Source organism: Mustela lutreola, chromosome 6 (genome assembly GCF_030435805.1).
Source record: "Mustela lutreola isolate mMusLut2 chromosome 6, mMusLut2.pri, whole genome shotgun sequence".
NCBI classification, from domain to species: Eukaryota; Metazoa; Chordata; class Mammalia; order Carnivora; family Mustelidae; genus Mustela; species Mustela lutreola.
The window spans coordinates 145,916,793-145,938,783 of record NC_081295.1 but is presented as its reverse complement, the minus strand read 5'-3'; the positions used below and the strand labels follow the sequence as shown (position 1 = coordinate 145,938,783).

Sequence of the window (21,991 nt, the reverse complement as noted above, 5' to 3'; positions counted from 1 at the left end):
TGTGGCTCGGCTTGGGAATTAAACTGACAAAAGACAGATTCATGGGAGAAAAGCATACAAATTTCATCTGATGTTAATATTTTTACAGGACACAGGAGCCTTCCTAGAAAAGAAATGAAGAGCCAAAGAAGCAGATTGGCCTGAGAGTTTTATACCAGTTCCACAAAGAACAATACAGTGTGGAGATGTGCCAAGACGAAGGGAGAAGAGGTCTGGGCTGGGGCAGTAAATACTGGGATATTGGCTAAGAACACATAGGAGGGAAACTAATGGCACCTAAGGGTGTTTTTGTAGGTTGGCTGGTACAGATTCAACTCAGGTGGTGGAGAGGCCCCGTTCTCCTGGGAAGTGTGTCCTACTTTCAAGGTTGAAAGGGAAGAGAAGGGAGTCCTTCCTGCTGCATCTTCTATTTCTCAAGTGCTTTCTGCTCGGAACAATCAATGTGTCAAAGTGGCACATTTCGGGGGAGCCTGTTCGGATCCTCTTCAGTGGGGAAGTGCCAGGCATGGAGCTGGAAGGACATGGTGCCCTTCTTCGTTGCCCCACAACATGCGTGTCCCATGCCCCCGCTCCGTTCTCCAGTCCCGCCTCTCCTGCTGGCCTCGGATCGTTTCACTGCTGGACTCTCCAGCAAGTCTGTTGGCTTCCTCTCTCTACCCCGACCCTGTCACAGCGACGGGCACATGACAGGAACTTGGTAGGTGTTCTCTAAAATGAAGAAACAGCATTTTAATGTATTTGGTGCCCAGATCATTAGGAAATCTAGAGGGAATGTAGTCCACTCTTCTTACTGGAAAAAAAGTAGGATAAGAGAAAAAATAAGGGGCACCTGGGTGGTTCAGTGGGTTAAGCCTCTGCCTTCGGCTCAGGTCATGATCTCAGGGTCCTGGGATCGATCCCCACATCTGGTTCTCTGCTCAGCGGGGAGCCTGTTTCCTCCACTCTCTCTCTCTGTCTGCCTCTCTGCCTACTTGTGATCTCTTTTCTGTCAAATACATACAATCTTTAAAAAAAGAAAAATAAAATAAAACAAAATAAAATGAATTTATACCAAAAATGAAGAAAAAAAAAAAAAAAAAAAAGCAAGCAAGCAAGCAAGCCTAGAGGTAAATTGCCATCACTTGTATTTATCTGATTGCCATCAGATAAATCGTGCATTCAGGACCAAATCCTGTGTCTCCTGATTCCGAGCATCCCGCCACCACCTCCTTCTGTTCCCTCTACTACTTCATTTTAACTTCCAGGTTATTCACTGGAAGAAGACTTCACGCGAGTTTCCCATAAAACCTCGAGTCTTATGTTTTGGCAACACAAGAGAGACAGAGAGAAGGTTGGATCTGCCTGCTTTGAGTCCTCTGCCAAAAGCCGACTCCGAGCTCTCTGGAGAAGCAACGCTTTCAAAGCCAGCGAAGTGCCAGGCGCCGGAGTCCCAAAGCGAAGCGGCAGGCTCGCGAAGAACGCGTTCACACAAACTACCCCCGGTGGTGGGTGGGGAGGTGGTTCTGCTTTAACATCCTATTAGCACATGATCTTCAGCTTCCCAAGCTTCACTGGGTTCCAAACCTACAGGTGGTGATCGTGGGTGGGAAGGAGGTTGGGTAAGATGCTCCTCAGTTGGGAGGCAAAGCTGTTGGCGCCTCCTGGCTTGATGATTTTGCAATTGGCTCTTGCTGGCGCTGCCCCTGCTGTTCCCTCCCTGGGAGACGCAGGCATGCCTTGGGACTGACTGCATGCGCGGAGCGAAAGCCATGCGGAGCAGGATCCACCCTAGAGGATTAGAATCACGGATTTAAGCATCTGCCCTCAGGGAACTGCGTGCTCTTTGATGGAAGGGAAGTCCTGTCTCTTGTCCAGGTAACCCAGACCCCCCCATCGAGTGTCTAATGCAGAGTTGATGCCACCCCATGAAATGGAAACACTGGGGAGACTTGAGGACAGAGATTTGGTAGTGAAGGGCTAAATCCTAAAACCCACACGCCTCTTAGCGCTGCGATGTCCCACCATCTCTCAGAAGGAGGTGTTTCTGTTACCGCCCTGTGGCTGATGTGATGATCCAGAAAGACATGGTGCTAGAAATTCCATGTGACATCAACTGCAAAGATGGAACCCAGCTGTAATATTCTAGAAGCCATTGGCTTGTTGTATGACGTTGGGCAAACTGAACCACGGCCGTGAACCCCAGCAGTCCAATGAGGAGGTTGGAAACTGACATATCAGGTCCTTTACTTTTTTTTGAAATTCCTGGAATTTCCCCCGCTGCCAAACGCCTCAACTTTCCTTTTTGGCGGGGGGAATAAGCCAATCCGTGAAACAGCCCCTGAAAAGGGTGGGGTGGGAGGCACTGTGAGGAATTAAGATCTTAACCAGTTTGGCCACTGCCCAAAGGAAAAACAGCACTGAATTCTTTAGCTTCTCCGAGGACGTGCAGTGTGGAAAATCATCTTCCTTCGTGCATTTTTGAAAAAGAGTAAGGTAGAAGAGCCATTGCATTCTGTGCATAACTTCTCTACTTACAGACAGAATTTCGAATGCATTTTTTTTTTTTTCTTTCCTGGAGGTGTAAAGGAGAATTCCCACAGCTGGAGGAGTGTGGAAGTCAGGGGCTGTGCAGGAATGCAGGCGTGATGGCAAGACTGCACTTAATTCATTAAAATGGGTGGTTTATGAAAACCATTTTGCCAAAAGTGAGCTTTGTGGGAAGGAAAAGGCAGTGGGGATATGCATGTGTGGGGGGAATGAGAGGAGTGAGAAGTGCCAAGAGAGAAGGAAGTCTTATTTGTTGCTAAAGGTTGAATCCCACATAAGAACGCTTGGTGAGCCAAAGCAAGGAAATTAAAATGCAAATCGGGGGAGTGGAAATCTATTAGGCACAGATATTATGTACTGACAGCACTACTGGGCTGCTCTGACACTAATCGTGAATATTCTCCAATGACCAAAAGTTTCAGGAAGCTTCTTTGGAGGTACCCTCCTTTCTCATTCTTTTATCCTTTCTCAAATAAAATGGCAGTAACATCATAACATTGTGTTTTGATTCCTTTCTGTCAATATTGTGAATTATTTAAGAAACCAGCTGCATTAGGTAGGGTAACACTAGCTACGATAACAAATAAACCCAAACTTTAAGGGCTCCTGGGGCTCAGTCTGCTCAGCATCAGACTCTTGATTTCGGCTCAGTCATAATCTCAGGGTCATGAGATCGAGCCCCTGGCTCAGTCAGTCAGACTCTGTGCTGACTGAAAGTCTGCTTAAGATTCTCTCTCTCTCTCTCCCCTTCCCCTGTACCCCCTACCCCTGGCTTTTTTTCTCTAAAAAAATAAAAATAAACCCTAACTTTAGTCACTTAACACAACACACGTTTCTTTCTCATTCCAGAATAGTCCAGTTCCCCCGGAGGGAACACACTTTTGCTCCATGAGATAACTCAAGGATCGGAGCACTTTGCGTCCTGCATCTTTGTTTACTCATAGGAACTGGGAGTCCTTAGGATGTCGCCATGGAGAGAGAAGGTGAAATTGGAGAAGATAACCAACACTTCCTCTTGATTGCCTTGGCTCAGAAGGACAAATCCTATTTCTACACATATTCTACTGGCCCAACCCAGACATCAGGGGGTGTTGGAAATAAGAATCCCTGACAGCTTAGCTCGACCCCACCAGCACCGTTTTTCCTAGGTAAAGAGGAGCATGAATTTTGACAAACAGCCATTGCTGTTCTGCCCATTTATCCTCATCATTCTTAGACTCTAAGAAAAATAGCAGCACTTCCTTGTCCATTGAGTGTAACTTCTTCTCTGAACATTTCTAAAGCAGGGCCCTAATCCATCTCTCCTGTGAATACCATGATTCAAAGGGAAGTTCCCACACAGGCACTACGGCTTCATTACACAGTTGCCTCTAGGCTTTCCCCCTGATCCTTCTCCACCCCTGTTTGGAATCCACTTCCTTTTAGGAACCAGTGCCCAGACCCTGTGGTTTCTTCTGCATTCATTGTGCCTCTGCTTGTTTTTACCTTGTTGGGGTGGAGGGGGGTCTCCTCCCTCAGAGATCTTTCTTTGAAAAGCTTTGTCTCTATAAAAGACATTCCAAACATTCCCAAACCAGTGGGAAGACAACTTTCCTTTAGCAATCTCTTGACCATTCAGAGCCCCCAAATCACACCCAGGATATCTTTGATGGGAGCCACCAGTAACCAAAGTGTTCCCTTTCCTTACTTGTAAGTCAGAGAGTATTAGAGTCAATTTACTTATTCTAGGGGTTCTGAAACCGAGGTCCAGGAGGGTTAAGGAGGGCCTTACCTGACGTTTCACAACTAGTTTGTGAAGACCCAGGCTTAGGAAGTGAAAGCCTGTGAGTGAAAGCCACATTCAAAGCCCATGGAAGAGAGACTAAAGCAAATACATTTATACATGTGCTACGTGTGATTGTTTGTATCAGTCTTGCATTTTCCTTTCCCATCCAAATCTTTTTATTTCTTGAGATACGGAATTTTAGGTTCCTACAATATTTTCATTAGGGCATGGTTGGTGAGTGACTAGTCAGTGGTTGGTTCTCTTCTCTCTCTCTCTTTAGCCTAAAAGCTAGTACTGACATAAATTTGTAAGAGCATCCAAAGTACCTAGCAATAAACCTATCAGATACAGACAAGACATCAGTCAGAAAACCTACATATTACCGAAATGATGGGCATGCTAAATAAATTTTTAAAAATACACGACATTCATGAATCGGAAGTGTCATCATTGTAAATAAGGAAGATCTCTCCAACTGATCTGCAGAGACAATGGAAGACCCATTCGAGTCCCAGGAAGTTGTTTTGAGGAAATTGTCAAATTGATGGCAAAATTTATATGGAGATGCAAAGTTTCCAGAACAGCAGAGACAATCTCGAAGAAAAACAAGTGGGAAGATATTATGACTCACTATATAAAGGTACCAACTTGAACAGAGTGGCCCTGGTCGGAGGCCAGAAAAATGAGCCAAGGGACACGATAGAAAATCCAGAAACAGAATCATGCAGGCAAGGTATTCTTGATTTATGACACCACAGAGCTGTGCAGAAAGGACAATCTTGGCTTAACTGGATATACATGTAGAAAAAAAAATGAGTCTTGATTTCTCCCACATACTGTACATAAATATCAAAACCGAATGTGAAAGGCAAAATAAGATCTCAAACAGAATAAGATCTCAAACAGAATTTGGCTTTTTTTTTTTTTTTTTTTTCCCGAAGAACCAGCTAGTAATCATTCTGGGCATTGAGGGTCATACAATTGGCCACTGTAGAAGAAAAACAGTCATAGAAAATATGTAAGTGAATGCGAGTGACTCTGTCTCATTAAGTTTGTTTGCAGAAACGTGGTAGAATGGATTGGACCACAGCCTGCAATTTCCCCAATCCCTGTCCAAGGATAATAAGTATCTTTATGATCTTGGGGTAGGAAAAGAAGATTCTTAAATAGGCACAGAAAGTACTAATCATAAAGGAGGAGATCCATTAGATTCATTTGAATTTAAGACCTTCCATTCATTAAGAAAAGTGGTATTAAAAGAGTGAAGAGACACTCTATAGTGTGGGAGAAATTTTCTGCCCCTCGTATCCAGAATATATAAGAGCTATTAGTCAATAAGAAAAAGACAAGTCACCCAATGACATGACAGAGGAAGGGAGCCAAACTGACCATAAACATTTTAAAAGGTATTCTACCTCATTAGTCATCAGGGAAATGAAAATTAACAAGCTACCACTACATCCTTGCCAGAATGACCACCCAGGCAATCCCTAGCTTACAGTGGTTCGACCCAGGAGTTTTTGACTTTACCGCAGTGTGAAAGTGAGATGCATTCAGTAGAAACCATTCTTCACATTCTGAATTTGGACCTTTTCCTGGGCTAGTGATGTGCAGCGTGATCCTGTCTGTGATCCGGAGGCAGACACGGCCGCAGTCCCCAGTCCGCCTCTCCATCAGGAGGGTGAACAATGGACAAACTGACAAGCACACAACCATTCTGTTTTTCACTTTCAGTACAGCGTTCAATCAATGCCATGAGGTAGTCAACATTTCATTATCAAATAGGCTTTGTGTTAGATGAGTTTGCCTGACCGAAGGCTAATAACATAAGTGTTCTGAACACATTTAGGGTAGGCAAGGCTAAGCTTTCATGTCAGTAGGTTAGGTGTATTAAATGTATTTTCAACTTAACGATATTTTCAAGGTATGATGGGTTTATTGGGATGTAAGTCAAGGAAGACCTATAATTTGAAACACTGACAATACCAAATGTTAGGAAGGATTTTGAGCCTATACACTGCTGGTGGAAATGTTGGAAAACCTTTTGGCAAATTTCTCTAACATGAATGTATGTATACTCTTGGATTTAGCAGTTCCACTCTTGGCATACACCAACCTCCTCCACCCCAAAATTTGTACCAAAAGACATGCACAAGAATGTTCATAGCAGAATTATTCATGAGAGCCTCAAACTTTAAACAACCTAAATGTTCATCAAATGGGCAGCAGAAGAGATAAATATATTATGGCATATTTATAGAATGGAATCTTACAGAGCAATGAAAATAAATGAACTCCTATTACACACAAATATATGGAAACATCCAAATATGATGTTAAGTCAAAGTAACATTTTGTGAAATCTCACTGAACTATACACATAGGATCCATGTAGTTTTCCGTATGCATGCAATAATATTACATTCAACGTTTAGAAATCTATTAAATAAAAAATAAACAAACAACCCCCTCCTCCTGCCAAAAAAAACACAAAACAAACAAACAACAAAAAAAAAACAAACCATGGCTCCTCTTCTAACTATATCTTTGAACCCCCAGAAGCAGGGAAGGCAGAGTAGCTGCACAGATGCTTAGGTAAGACTGAGAAGAAGCTGGACAAAAAGAAACATAGCTTGGAAACGCCCACACAATCAAAGACTCTGATGGCTCCAATATACTAAACTTAAAAGGACATCTGGTCTACTGAGTACTGCACAGAAAGAATAGTGTCTGGGGACATGCAGAGGGGTTCATTTCAGAATTACCAGGTCAAGAGAATGAGGTCATGTGGTCAGCAGAACTGTAATGTTATTCTGTTCTAGCAACCGCCCCACATTGGTCTCTTTCTTTCCTGTCACTTGGCAATTAAGTCTCACAGAAGACTGTTCTACTGACAAGAATGGTGGCTTTCCACATCAGGTGGCTTAGACTGAATTCTCCCTAAAGTCGGGACCAGTTGATTGGATATATTTGGGGCTGTCTTGTTTTTTAATATCAGTAGCTGAGAACTGTATTCCTGAGTGCTAGAGCTGTAATCTTCATAAGGTAAAGGGAATTTTGAGCTCCCCAGTCAGAGTAGAAGAATAATTATTCCATCTCCTTCCTTCATATTTGCCTCTTCTAATCCTTGAACTCTTAGGAGGTCTGTAATGAAGAGCTCCTAAATTTAGTCCCTCTAAAGGGTTCCACAGTAGGTAGAACCATTACTGGTGCTGAGAACATTCTTTGGCAGAGGTACAATTGCTCTACTGACAGTGTCCAAGGGAAGCTGACTTTAGTGCCATGTTTTCATAAGCTTTGGTGGTTGAGAAGATGCCAGCAGGATGGCAAGCAGAGGAAGTTTCAGACGGGTCACCTTGAATATAACTTAGCAGAAAAAGCACAGGTTTTGGAAACAGACAGATCTCGGCTCAAACACAATGTCCAATGACCGCTAGAAGCTTGATGGTGCACAAATGACTTAATCTCTCTTAGAGCTCATTTCCTCAGCTCTAAAGTAAATATGGTGGTGTTTCCTTTACAGAGATGGTGTACGTGAGACCCAAGGCAATCTATGTAAAGTTCCAGCACCATGACTGACCTAGACAACAACCAAAACTAATCATCATGGTAGTGATTCTGATGTACTAGGCACTGTTGTACGTGCTCTCTATATGTCACTGGTTGATTGTCACAACAACCTTGTGATATAGGTCCTGTTACTATTGTCAATTTATAAATGAGAAGTTGAAGCCCAGAGAAGTTAAGTAACTTGCCTGAGGTCAGACAACTATGAAATGGCAGAGTAAAGACACTGACCCAGTCTGGCCTCAAGTTTGTGTACTTATGCATAGCACCAAACTGGTTTTTTGCTTCTTCTTCCTCTTCTTCTAAGATTATTTATTTATTTGAGAGAGAGAGAGAGCATGAGAGTGGGGAAGGACAGAGGGAGAGGGAGAACCAATCTCCCCACTGAGCAGGGAGCCCGACATGGGGCTCGATCCCAGGACCCTGAGATCATGACCTGAGCCGAAGGCAGCTGCTTAACCAGCTGAGCCACCCTGGTGCCCCTGGTTTCTTGCTTCTAAAGTAGAAGCAGTAAAGCATAGGCTCCTTGCTTAAAGCAATTCTCCTTTCATGCTCTTTTTCACAAATCTTGATGGCTTATCTACTTTTTACTTTAAGAGAGAAATAAATGAGCTCCCTGTCTTTTTCTCCATTTTGCAACTCCCTCTGGATCTTGTTTTTACCTCTTCAGTGAACAGGACGTCTTGATTGGCCTCTGTAACTTTAGCAAACATGCATTGAACACCTATGGTATGCCAAACACTGTGATAGGTGATAAGGAAATGAGAGCTCAGTCAGCTTCTTCCCCATCTGTCCCTCCTCTCTCTGGGAGTCACACACCACATGGGAGCACTGGGGCATCAAGACTGGAGAACACGCTTTGGACTATCAATGGGCCCTGTCCCTTCAATCACTTTCAGAAAGACTTATGTGACTCCAGAATCAAACCCAACCCTGAGCTGGGCCAAGACACCCTCTCCAGCCCGGATTTGCTTTGCTGGTTTGCTCCCCCAAACAGCGAGTACATTGTTCTAAACTCCCAGACGCATTTGCCAGCAGCGGCTCATGACCTTCCAGAAATTATTTTGCCTTTATATAGCAAGCTTTCATTTTAACTCCCATCCTTTTTATTTTTTTAATCAAAAAATAATTAAAACACCATAGTGAGCTTAGAATTCACTCTGACTGGCAAGAAAGGAAAAAAGAAAAGAAAAAACACACTTTATTGTTTGCCATACCTGGGTGGCAATGTCCTCAAAGGTTTTGCTGAAGTTGGGATTCAAGATCATCTTTCCTCCAGCCCAAACACTTTTTCTTTGTTTTTTGTTTTGTTTTGTTTTGTTTTTGTTTTTAATTTAAATTCAATATAGTTAACATAGGGTGTATTATTAGTTTCAGAGGTAGAATTTAGTGATTCATCAGTTGCATATAACACCCAGCTCTCATTACATCACGTTCCCTCCTTAATGCCAGTCACCCAGTTACTGCAACATCTCACCTCCCTCCCGTCCAGAAACCCTCAGTTTTTTCCCTAGAGTTATGAGTCTCTTATGGTTTGCAGCCCTCTCTGTTTTTATCTTATGTTCATCTATTTTGTTCTTAAACTCCACATATGAGGGAAATCATAAGGTTTTTGTCTTTCTCTGACTGACTTATTTTACTTAGCATAATACCCTCCAGTTCTACCCATGTAAGGGCAAATGGCAAGATTTCATTCTTTGTTATGGCTGAGTAATATTCCGTTGTGTATACTGTTGTGTAAACGTGTATACCGTTGTGTAAACTTCTTCTTTATCCATTCATCTGTTGATGGACATCTGGGCTCTTTCCATAGTTTAGCCATCATGGACACTGCTGCTATAAACACTTCTACTGACTATAGATGTGGCTCCCTTCCTTAGAACTGTGGGTTTAGGGGAAAGGCCAGGCCCGGAAGGACACACCTGGTACAATCTGAATGATTTACTACAAACACAAGGAAAATTTTATTGCTATTCAGAGACCTCCTCTCCCACACTCTACTTCTCTCCTTCCCTTGACAGATCCAAGCAGCAGCCTCCCTAGGAACAGAGCTCTGCATGGGTAGTCATGCCTCAGTGCACCGTTAGGAGGCTCTCAGGCCTTGCCAGCTGAAACCAACTGCAAGAACTGGGGTTTGGAGAGCATTCTTGACACTCCTCTTCCTGTTTCTTGTGCCTTGTGTCCCCCAAGTCCCGTGTACTGGGATGGAATAACCCATCGGACTTCACAGTAATTGCTTGTCAGTTTCCAGGCCAAGCCTGAATCTTCAGCACTTTTCCAAGGTTGGCCCAAGAGCAACAGTGATCACTGCAAGCCCAAACTGCTTAGAGATCTGGAAGGAGTTTCCTGGTAGGCAAGTCAGGCTGAAACCAATGTTGATGCTTCTCCTAAAGGAGGTATGCTTAGAGTTTTCATAAAAGGCAGATGGTCCATCTTGGAGGACCTAGTTTTAGTTCTAATGTGCACCATTTGCTGGTTAGCCTCCTGCTCTGTGGAATGGGAAAAGTTAATTCCAAGACTCTCAGGGCTCTTGGGGAGGACAGAACTGACAGCTCCCAGTAGGGAAGCTGTGGAGTTTCCATACAGCTTTCTTGAGCTACAGGATTGATTCTCTGCTGGACTTCCCAAGTGTCAATGAAGCTACAGTTCTCCTTCCAGGAATTATTAGACTCTGGGGAGACGATAAGAAAGGCACTAAAAGTATTTTTGAAAAGTTTTCCAGAGTTGGTGAATGCCATATAAGGCCTCCATTGGCTTTGATTTTTTGCTGGGCTAGAGGGAGGAGGAAATACGAGGTGGTTGTGTGGTTGGAAGTTTTGGCCAGGGCCCATGTTTCTCTGAATTAAGACTGAGGAAGCGGAATATCCCCCCAGGGCCCTGGTGCTGACTTTGAGTTGAGATCTTCCAGAAGATTCTGTGGAGTAGGAAAACAGTCGCCCTTTATACTAGTGCAACAGGATGACAACCCTTCACTCCAAGTATCTTAATGAGAAAGCCTAGGAAGGCTGAACTTTGAAAGGATGAGAAACCATCTGAGCTGAAGGGAAGCTGTGTTGTTGATCTGGAGTCTCAGAGCAAACATCGCCTCTGGTGCCTTACCTTGTATCTTCAGTTAGGTTCCCCAGAAGCAGACCCAGAGGGATTCATTCAAGGAATGTTCCCAGGAAAAACCACCAGGTGGTTTGAGAAATGGCCAAGGAAGGGGAAGGATGTCAGGTAAAGTGCAACATCATCTAAAGCCTCCTCGGCTTTTCCCCAAAAGGGAAGTGGTGAGGGGTGACTGACACTCTTTCCAGAGCATTCCTGTGCCCCTCGCTGTGGTCCTGATCAGAGACCAGGGCAGCTGGAGTATTAATGCCCCCCTCCCATCTGTCAGACACTGGTTAAGGGCTGACATCCCTGGAAAGATGCAAGTTCTTCTGCTCATTGCTTCTTCTATAAGCAGGCAAAGTAGTTTAGGACCCTGAGGGAAGCCTTCCAACAAAGACATAGGTGCTGCTAGGCACACCTGAAGGAGGCATGCATGGAAATGAGCAAAAGATCCCAAGGAGTATGGGCAGAGTGCCGACTGCATTGCTGTCTCTTGCCTGGACTTGAGAGCCCTTGGCCGGCAGGTCATCCCTTGAGGTCAAAGGTATCAAGAGCAGATAGTTATCCGTGCAGAAGCAGTCCGTGGTGGTACAGGTACAGAAGGATCTGGATGGTCACTATTGATGGGAGTGCCCCAGATGCTGTCACTGATCCCAGAGCTGTTGCTCTTCCATGGTCCTCTTCCATGTCCGCATCCGAAAAGAGGGCGTAAACCGGGTACTGCAGAATCAGCACATCTTCCAAAACCTTGGCCGTCCCTCAGTCTGGAGTTCCCACCACCGTGCAGGAACCATCTGGATTGTCAGCCTGCTTCCATGACCCAAAGGAGTGACTAGAGCTCCCAGTCATTATAACCCAGCATAGCACCAGGGACGGAACACAGAAGACACAGCTCTTATCCTGCAGAAGCAAGAAAAAGAGTTTCTTGAAGTTGGACGCTCAGTGGTTGGCCTTTTGAGTGGCCTCCTGCCAGCCTAGAGGGGAATGGAGAAATAAGATGGGAAGCCTGGTCTGGGACCAGTTTCCCCTCTTCGTGCAGAACTGGGGAAAAAATGTGAGGCAACAGTCCAGAAGCAGAGCACCCAACGCCTGGAATTGTGCAGATGTGAATCCTTCTGGTTATGCCAGGCCACTGTGGAGCCTCTCCATCCTTGTCAAGCCTCTTCCTCAGACTAAAAATAATCACCCATATATAAACAAACGTAAATATATTTTTAACATGCCTCAGAAAACCCACCTTCCTGTTGGGCTTCAGGGCTCTCTCTGCGAGTCAACCGGCAGATCCCAGGGTGACTGCAACCCGCGGTGGAACTTTCCACCATGGGCGGGCCACTGTGACCTCAGGTGACATCTGATCGTGGGTGCCAGAGAGACTTTGTGCTGAGAGATTAGAATCTCTAACTGCTTTGTGGTTTCGGGAGGCAAGAGAGGCCAGAGCTGAGGAGAGGGGTGAAAGCCCTCACCATTTGAGGGTCAGTCGTGTGGTTTCCTGAGGAAAGTTCCAGCAGCCAGGGCACAATACCGTTGCAACGTTAGCTAGCGGAAACCACGGAAGCCCATCACTCTGCCAGGCAGCTAGCTGAGGGATGGAGATGGTGTCTCCACACCCCTACCCCTGGCCCCTTGTGGGCAGGCAGAGATGGGGAAGAAACTGACCAACTGACAGCATCCTGAGAGAACTTGGCCTGATGAAAATGTATTTTCTCTTAAAGGCATATACACAGCAGATGGCCGCTGAGTACTAGCATAATGTCTAATCAGTGAATGCTGGGTGTTCCTGGCGAGGGGTCTTTCTAACTCACTCATCAGACGTCTCTTACCTCTCCTTGGAACTTGTCATCATTCCATGAAAGGAAGAGATTGAGGCCAATAAAGACTTGCATCAGGAGGACACAGTGTGCTTTTCAAAGAGGGGTCCACACCCCCGGGGAGGCAAGGAGAGGAAAGATCAGGAAAAAGTGCAGGATAAAGAAACAGAGACTGAGGGCAGGAAGACGTGTGCCCGAAGTCTTGTGGCACAGAGCCAGTCAAGTGGCAGAGGCATTTTGCCGGACACCAAAGTTAAGAGGGCTTCACACCCCGGCACTGCTTTGGCGATGACCTAATGCTTCCTATTCATCTGAAGAAATGGTGGACGCTCACTCCAACCAAATAAACAAGAAGCTCTGCTCCAGCAGCCGGAGCTCGGAGGAGCCCCAGACTCCAAGTTCATTCACAGCCTCCTGTCTCTACCTTTAGAAGCATTCGGGAGGTTCCTTCCCTCCAGCCCCGGACAGGGTCATTTCTCTGCCCGTGGGTAAAAGAGGAATTGCTCTCACCATGCCAACATCACCCTCTCTCCAAAGGAGAGAGCAGAGACAGGGCGACACCAGACATGCCCAAAGATGGAGTTTGCAGCCATGAGGTCATGTTGGTTCCCCATCTAGGACTGAAACCAGAGGGCGCTTGGCAGCGGCCCTGAGGGAACAGTGTGTCAGATTTGAGATCTTATGTTTGGCCTGGATGTTTTCCAACTTTAAACTCAAATGAAAACTTTAGAAATGGTGTATTATCCAAGCGTGAGTGCATGTGTGTATGGTGGGGGGAGGGGTATAAGGAGGAGAGGAGGGGGCTTCTGTCACGGGGGAGGGGGTTACCATACAGCTAAGCAACAACGCCTGAACTACAGCAGACCCTATGGTCCCCGCAAAGAGGCGGGGTCCTTACCACCCAAATTCTCTGATTCTGTGCTTCCATCGCCCAGCAGTCCAGCAGTATGACGGGAACACCTGGGCTCCATCCTTGGCTTACCCACCGTCCTTAAATCTCCACCTCTTAGACCCCCGGCTTCTCCAGGTGAAAATCAGAGGCATGAAGCAGAGAGGAGGCATCTCTCCACCCAAGAGTGTGATACTCGTGGGGCCAACGGCGCATGTGATTTCTGAGTATCCGTCACCCATGCTTCCAAGACAGATTTGAAAAATGGGAAATGTCGAGAGGCTCAGGGTCTCTCGTTTCTGTCCTTTGCAAAGGACTTTTCCTGTCTTAGGCAACTGTCTCTGCGGTGAGCTGAGCGTGCATGTGTGTGTGTGTGTGTGTGTGTATGAAAGCATATGTTTGCAAAACAGATGAAACATTTGCGTATAATAGCATTTTCACAGCAGTTAGTGTAAACAGGGAGAAACTTATCTTCTGCGAGTGGTTTAGGAGTCGCTTTCCGCGGGTGTCTGCGAAATGGCAGATCGTGCAATTTTTCGAGAAAAAAAAAGTTTGTAGGGAAAAAAAACCCTACAGACAATAATATTTTGACCTTGAGGGGAACAAATAGGCTGGCTTGTTTATAGAAAATGAAGTCCTCTCCAAAGTTTACATTTGGAAGAAAACTTGGTTGCTTGTTCATAAATTGAGAACAGAATTGTTGATGGCTGGGGTTAATGTTCTTTTACGAAAGTGAAAAAATTGTATGTAATTAGATTAAGAGGAGATTTCAGAAGAAAGGGTGAGGATTTGAGCACTCATGGAATCAATACAGGCACATTTTGATTTTATTAGCCAGCTCTTAGAGCAGTCTTGGGCATTTTATGAGTGACGCGCGGCGTTGGGATGTTGCCATTGAAAGTCATTTGTGTCCGCTGTCTGGACTAATTGAGCGACAATAATAAAACGCTGTTTTTAGATAAACAATGGGTGGCGGAGTTCCATCGGTCCCTGCAGGGAGCGTGTTTATGCCTTTCAAAGAGCGAATGGCTGAGCTCATATACCACAGTCATCTCACAGAGGCAAGTCAAGTCATTTAAATCAACTAAATGGAACAGAGTTTTGAAATGGAAATCAGTAATCCCAGTTTGGAGCTGCCTCATTGTCCATGGGAAGCTAGAGGCACAGATTGCCTTCTACTTCCCTCTCCAGCCTCATTCAAAGGAAGGGGGTCCCTGAGCAACGTCGATCACAAGTTAGCAATACAAGGAAATGAAATATCACGTGTCCTATATTTCAGGTGGTGTGTGGGTGCCGAACGGGCTGACATGAAGATACCATCATAAACCCCAACTGCCCACTTCGGCTCCCTCTCTCTTGTGCAGAAACAAGATGGGCCCCAGACAGACGGACACCCGGGAGGCTCCAAGGAGGATTTAAATGGGTGACTTGCGGCTCCCTGCAGCCAATAGGAATGCGTTTCTCTTTGGGAGCGTAATCTCTCACTTACCTCCTCTCTCCTCCTCACAATGTGCTCCTTCCTTCTCCTTCAATGCCCTTTAGAAGAAAAAAAATGTCTAGAGGCAAACAGCTACTTTGCATCGAGATTAAGATCTCTGGTTACAGACTGAGAACAGAAAGACATCTGCAGGCTAGTCTCCTTCAAGTCCTTTATCTTAACCTTGGCTCCTACACCCACCAGGCTCTCGGAGCCGCCAAGGGGTGGCTGGGGTGTCTCAGCACCTCCCTCGTCTCAGCTGTCTGCCTCCCCCGAGCTGAGTCAAGCAACCACAGTCTAGGTAAGAGTGGCAGACACAGCTTCGAGAGGGGTTCACTGTACCCCGAGAACTAAGTTGCTCGCTCGCCCCCCCCACCTGTGAAATTTTGTTGTCACCGCTGAGACTGAGGAAACTGGGTGCTGTCCTTTGACATTTTCAGTCAACAGCTCTTGTTGGAGCACCTGCTGGGGTCCAGGTCTTGGCTGGTCATGGCAGAGGAGGGGACCTCTCGGCAGAAGACCAGCCTGTGGAACTGGAAGCCTTATGGGGACTCAGAGAGGCAGGCAAATGCGGTATAACAGAATCTGGGTCTGGTGAGACCCGTTCAGGAGGCTGTGAGTAGCTTCCTCTGTGTCATGGTCCGCTCGCGCTGCTGTAACCCAATCCCAGAGGCTGGGGGCTTCAACAATGGGTATTTAGGACTCACGGTCTGGAGGCTGGAAGTTCAAGATGAAGGGGCTGGCAGATTCGTGTCTCGGTGAGATTCAGTTCCAGGCTGCCTTCTCGTGCACGTCGGCGAGAGAGGAAGATGTGGGGTGTCTTCCTCTTCCGACAGAGGCACTCCTCCCATCCTGCGGGATCCAGCCTCACCACCTCATCTAAACCTAGTTACCTCCCAAACATCCCACCATCACAGTGGAGGGGAGGGCCCCGCATAGGAATCTGGGGGGCTGCCAGTGTACCCAGCCCCTTCGCCAGTTCTCCTGAGTACCCCCACTTTATACCGTCCTACCCTGACTTTCTAGTCACCCTATTTCCCACCCTTTATGCCAGGGCAAATTCCCTCGCTTCATGATGGCTGAAAACACAATGTTCCTTCTGTCCATTCCCCTGGTCCAAACCACTGTGACAGATTAAAACTACTCTTTACACAATCTCTAACGGACGAGCCCTCGGAGTCCTGCCCCACTGGTACATTGCCCAGGACAAACAGCCAAGAGAATTTCTCCACTTTCTCTCTTTATTACTATTTCCTGGCTTTCTCTATCTTGGACGCCTTAGAGTATTCACTCAGGAATGATCTGCAATGGCTTGTTTTGTGTGTCAGCTTGGTTGGGCTATGGTGCCCTGGGTTTTAGGCAAATACCAGTCCAGACATTGCTGTGAAGGTATTTTTTAGACACGATTACCATTAAATCAGTAGACTTAAAGTGAAGATTATCTTCCATCGTGAGGACAAGCTCTGGGGACAGAGCATGGAGCCCAAATGGATTATCCTCAACCTTTAAAATCTAATGGAACCTATTTTGGGGATCCATAACACCTTTTTTCTTTCCTTCTACTTTTTCCCTTTTGGAATGGGAATGTCTAGCCTAGGCCTGCCCCACCTTTGTATTTTGGAACCAGACAACTTGTCTGCTTTTACAGGTTCACATACGGAAAAGAATTTTACCCCAGGGTGAATCACACTCTGAGTCTCACCCTTACCTTATTTAGATGAGTTCTAGGCCTTAGGGTTGCTGCTGGAATAGCTCAAGACTTTGCAGGCTGCTGGGATGGGGTGAATGTATTTTGCATGTGAGAAAGACATTAATGTGGGGGCAGGGGAGCAGCAGTGGACTAGTGGACTGTCACGGATTGAGATGTGTCCCCTCCGCCAAATTTCTGTATGGAAGCCCCAGCCTCAGAATGTGACTTATTTGGAAATAGGGTCTTTGCCGACGTAATGAGTTAAGATGAATTTATACTAGAGTAAAGTGGCCCCCTATTCTGATATGACTTACGTTCTGATAAAAAGGGGTCCTTTGGACAGACACACACAGAGAGGAGCACCATGCGAAGATTGGGGCGTGCAGCCACAAGCCAAGGAACTACAAGAAGCTGGGAGACGGGCATGAAACGGATTCTTTTCTTGAGCCGTCAGAGGAAGCGTGGCCCTGCCCACATGTTGATTTCAGACTACCAACTTCCAGAACAGGGAGACAAGACATTTCTGTTAAGTCACCCATTTGTAGCACTCAGCTACAGCAGTCCTGGCAAACCAAGAGTGCCACCCCTTGTCAAGTCTGCTCTGATCTCCCCGCGGGACCATCGTCTGGAAGCCCACCTTGCTAGACGCTCCTATGTCATGTAGGGGTGGTGAGGGGGTCCTGCCTGTCCCCCATGAGGTTGGCTCCCCTGGCTTGCCTGCCCTGTCACTGTAACATGAGATCAACATGGACAGGAGGCCGCCATACTGTGATGGATTGTTCTGGTTTCGAGTACAGCAGCACTTGGAAAAAGTCGGTTGAACACCAGTTTAACCAAAAATGAAGCCCCAAATTATTAAGTGGCTTAAGCGTATTAGTATCCTCCATACAGAGATCACATTCCTACTGAAACATGCATTAGTTTAAAAAAAAAAAAAGTAGGGCGTCTGGGTGGCTCGGTGGGTCAGCTCAGATCATGATCTCAGGGTCCTGGGATCGAGCCCCACATCGGGCTCTCTGCTCAGCAGGGAGCCTGCTTCCTCCTCTCTCTCTCTCTGCCTGCCTCTCTGCCTACTTGTGATCTCTGTCTGTCAAATAAATAAATAAAATATTTTTTAAAAAAAAGTAAAGGAGGAAAAAAATAACACCTCAAAAGTGATCTTGGTCTTTGTTGAAAATGCGGGCCATACGAGATCCATGTCCCTCAGCAAGACCCAGGTACTTCTTACATGACGTAGCTCTGAAAAGTAAAACCCAGGGCGTGCCTGTCTGGCTCAGTCAGTAGAACTTGCAACTCTTTATTTCCAGGTTGTAAGTTCAAGCCCCACATTGGGTGTGAAGATCGCTTACAAAAAAAAAAAAAAAAAGAAAAAGAAAAGTAAAACCCAATTTACTTCTTCCAGTGAAAGCCTCTAATGAATTAGGAGTACAGAATCGTGTAAGAGGCACCAGTTTGGGAGTTTAGGACCTAGGTTCGAATTCTGACTGGGTCTCTGACCAGCCACATGATCTGAGGTAAATGCCTCACCAAGCCTTTTGAGCATCATCTTTCTCTTCTGTAAACGATAGCAAAAGAAGCCCACCTCAGCCATGTACAGACTTGCCCTTTGACTCCTTTATTTTCTCAAGCCTCTGAGTCCTGGAAGGGAGGGTGTATGTTAGCATGAACTACTCGAGTTCTGTGGTAAGAAACCATCATGATTCCCATGAGGAAAGTTTCCTGTGTAGACGCTCTCCACCACGAAGAATGGGAAGCACAAGAGTACAGCCCAGTCGGGGGCGGGGAATGGCCGTCAGCTTCCAGAAGAGCACCCATGTGTTGTGGGGCCCTGAGTTCATCAATTTGGGAGCCTTTTTGAAGGTGAAGAAATCCTAGATACAAGTACAGAGTAGGTTGGGAGATTGAAAAAGCCTTGATGAATCCCACCAAGCCCGCTTGGGTTACCAGAAGACTAGAACGGCCATCAATGTCCACATTCAGGAGTTTGTGACCACTAGCAAGATTAAATGCCCGGGGAGTTTTTGCTTTTGTTTTTTTCCTTGCCAACTGGCCAGACCTAAGTATCTGCTCACATCTGAAAATATGGTGTCTCCCTGTCTATTCCTTTCTTAATGTGACACTAAGGATCGTTGTTTTCTCATGAAACCGCCACGTGCGCTCAGGGCCCAGCTTTGCCCACTGGTCATACTGAACTGGTGAAACCTGTGTGCGCGAGTCTGGGGGCAGACCCTACGGCAGAGGAAGGAGCCGGGGGGCCAGGGGGAGCGCTGAGCACTGAACCCAGGTGAGAAGCCTAAGTCCGGGTGTGAGAGGAAGAAGCCCTCAGACGTGGCTTCAGCACTTACTCACGGAGACCTGCATAAGCCCCACGCACTGATCCAAAGCCCCTGGGGTCAGATGGGTTTCAGAATTCAGTGCTGCAGGGTTTGAAATAAAATGGGGCGCCTACGCCAAATATTATGTAACACCCCAAGAGGTCTGAAGTGCCACCATGTGAATCAAATACGTTAATATTTCCGTAGTCCTAGATTGGCGAACTATATGAATATTCACACTAAGTGGGCTAAATGACGCTTTATATCACTTCCCTTCCCATTTGGCCACCAAAGCGGTTATAAAAATCTGTTTTCAAAGCCTTTTGGAGTTTAGAATTATGGATCCGAGACTAGGGAGCTGGGCCAGGTGCCAGGCAGGGTCTAAGTGCTGGGGAGACAGTGCCGAGGACCGAGGACCAGGTCCCTCCGCTAGAGCTCATGGGTCCTCACCAGGCCACATCGGACACAGGTATAAGCCCAGGGGGAGAAGGCAGGCTTTAAAGAGAAGACTCCACCATGTTCCATGGAAAAAGCCTTACAAAATAGTAAAGGTTAAGCCTGAATATTTTTTTTAAATCTCCAACCGAAAATCACACCGGGAAGAGAGAGAAGACACCTTACTTTCCCTCTCCCCCACTCCCCCGCTTCTTCCTGGGCACCATAGAAGACTCAGAGACTCTGGTGTCCTGAGGGCCAAGGACCTCAGCTGTGGGTGGACCCCAAGTGAATGGCTGAGCAGACAGGCCACAGCTGATGCCTGTCCCCTAGAAGCAGACCCCATGAGAGGGCACCGACTTCACATGGCGGGTGTGCCCCTGTGTGTGTCGGCCGGGGTGACAAAGGACATTGTGCGATCGGTAGCCAGCAGAGTTTTCAGACGTCAGTACCATCAGAGGGCCTCCGGGTTCTGTCGGTTATCAAAATATCTAGCTCTGTGTGTGTGTGTGTGTGTACATGTAAGCATACACATATAAAGGTGTATAAACACACGTATATAAGCTGTTTATATATATAAATCTGTGTGTATCTATGTGTGTGTGTGCAGATGTACATATATATTTGTATATATAAACGGTTGGGAGAAAACAATTCCTCTACCCATTGGGTTTAAATGGTCAGGCCCTGCAAATGAGCTGGCCACAGACAGAAGAATGGGAAAAAAGACAGAGTTTATTTACCTGTGCATGTGGGAGTTTACAGTAATGAGTAACTCCCCAAATATTTAGAGGTAAATGTTTATAGACCCATACCAGTTTAATAAAAAAGTGTGTGTGTGTGTGTGTGTTGTGGAGGTCTTAGGGCTTCAGTAGGAAGGTATGGAAGGTTATGTAGGATTTTTCCTGATGCTAATGGGAATGGGCCATCTGTCTTCCTGGAACTCACAGGAAACCCCCTCGGTGGGGGGTAGCAAGAGGGTGGCAGCTGTATTTTGTATTTTCAGAAGGTTCTGGTTTAGTCACACAAGGGAAGTTAGATAAGATTTCAAATATTTTCATTTTAAAATAATCTTTATGCCCAAACCACGATGGCTTTAATATATACACACATGTAGACATCCATATATATCAAATGTATAATATATAAATTACATTTATGTATATACATGTGTATATACCTACCTAGACAGAGAGATAGGAAGAAAGGTTTCTAGTAATCAGTCATGACCATGTCATACTGGGGGAGGGTTATGGCCTTTTGGCAGCGCACAGAGTTAGCCTTAGATGGGGGCCTATATCACTACTTTTAAAATCTCCCTGTGGGCTTTCTCTTCTTCTCTGCCTCCTCCAAGGACCCTGGCTTGATCCCTGGGGGTCCTGCAGGATCAGGACTCAGAGGACAGCCAAGGAGGTGGGAAAGCAGCATCAGGGGTCCGGTGAGGTTTTGGGGGGGGATTGCGGAGAGCCTGGCTGGCTGAGCACCTTCCAATGATGCCGGGGCAGCACTGGGCTCTCAGGTCCACCGTGGATTTTAGAGGAAGCCAGCTATGTGAGGCTCAAGATCATTACCCTCCAAGAAGACTTCCCAGGGAATCTCAGAAACACCAGCACGGAAAGGAAGGTTTTGGGGAGTTCACTTGCTCCAGCATCAGCAGGTGTGAAGGAGACTGGAGGACACTGGGCTGGACATTTGCTGGCATCCCTCAGGGCGCAGACACCCTGGGGAAGACCTCCCACAGAATCTCAAGAACTTTCTGCCTCTTTCTGCTCTGTACCGTTCCTGGTGACTCCTCTACGGGGCTCCCAGTGGTCATTCTGAATTTTTCCAGGAAACAGCTTCGGGACATTTCTCTCTCCTTTCTCTCTTCCCCTGGGGACAGCCTGTGCGGACCACCCCCGGTGCTCCGCACCTCCTCCCAGTCCTCATCTTACTCCCACCTGCACCACCCACAGGGACCTGCCCCACCCGTTCGGGGCTCCCCATGCTTAGCAGGGGTCTCACCCGCCAAGAGGAAGCCTCTGCCTGGAGGCTGATGTGTTGCTGAAGAAAGGTGAAGAAATTTCTGCAGCACAGCTCCATGCAGGACGGAAAAAGCAGCTCTGGTCAAACTTGTGGCCAAGTCTCTCGTGAGTGTTTTGGTTGTCTTGGTAGGCTGCTTCCGCTACTGTTTATCCAGCACGGGGGAAGTGCTTTGAATAGATGTCTTGGCTGACACGGGTCCCTTCGCTCTGTGAATAGGGCGATTACCAAACAATGAAGCTATTACATAAGGAGCCGGGAGCTGGCTGGAGCCAACAAATCTTGTACTCTAGCTTTACAGAGCTATAATTATCCAAAGTTTTAAAACACAATGGTATCTGCTGAAAGGGAACATCTGGGAGCCAACCAAGCCATCCCAATTAAATGAATGCTACACATCCGCCGAT

The 21,991-nt window shown here is 46.4% G+C and overlaps 1 long non-coding RNA gene across 1 annotated transcript; it reads right to left on the bottom strand.

Moving 5' to 3' along the window:
- Window positions 1–18,404: 18,404 nt before the first annotated feature.
- Window positions 18,405–21,733, bottom strand: LOC131834762 (uncharacterized). Its single transcript, XR_009354931.1, has 2 exons — window positions 21,567–21,733; window positions 18,405–18,683 (listed from the first exon to the last, which is right to left on the bottom strand). It is a non-coding gene; the product is annotated as an uncharacterized LOC131834762 (long non-coding RNA).
- Window positions 21,734–21,991: the final 258 nt, after the last annotated feature.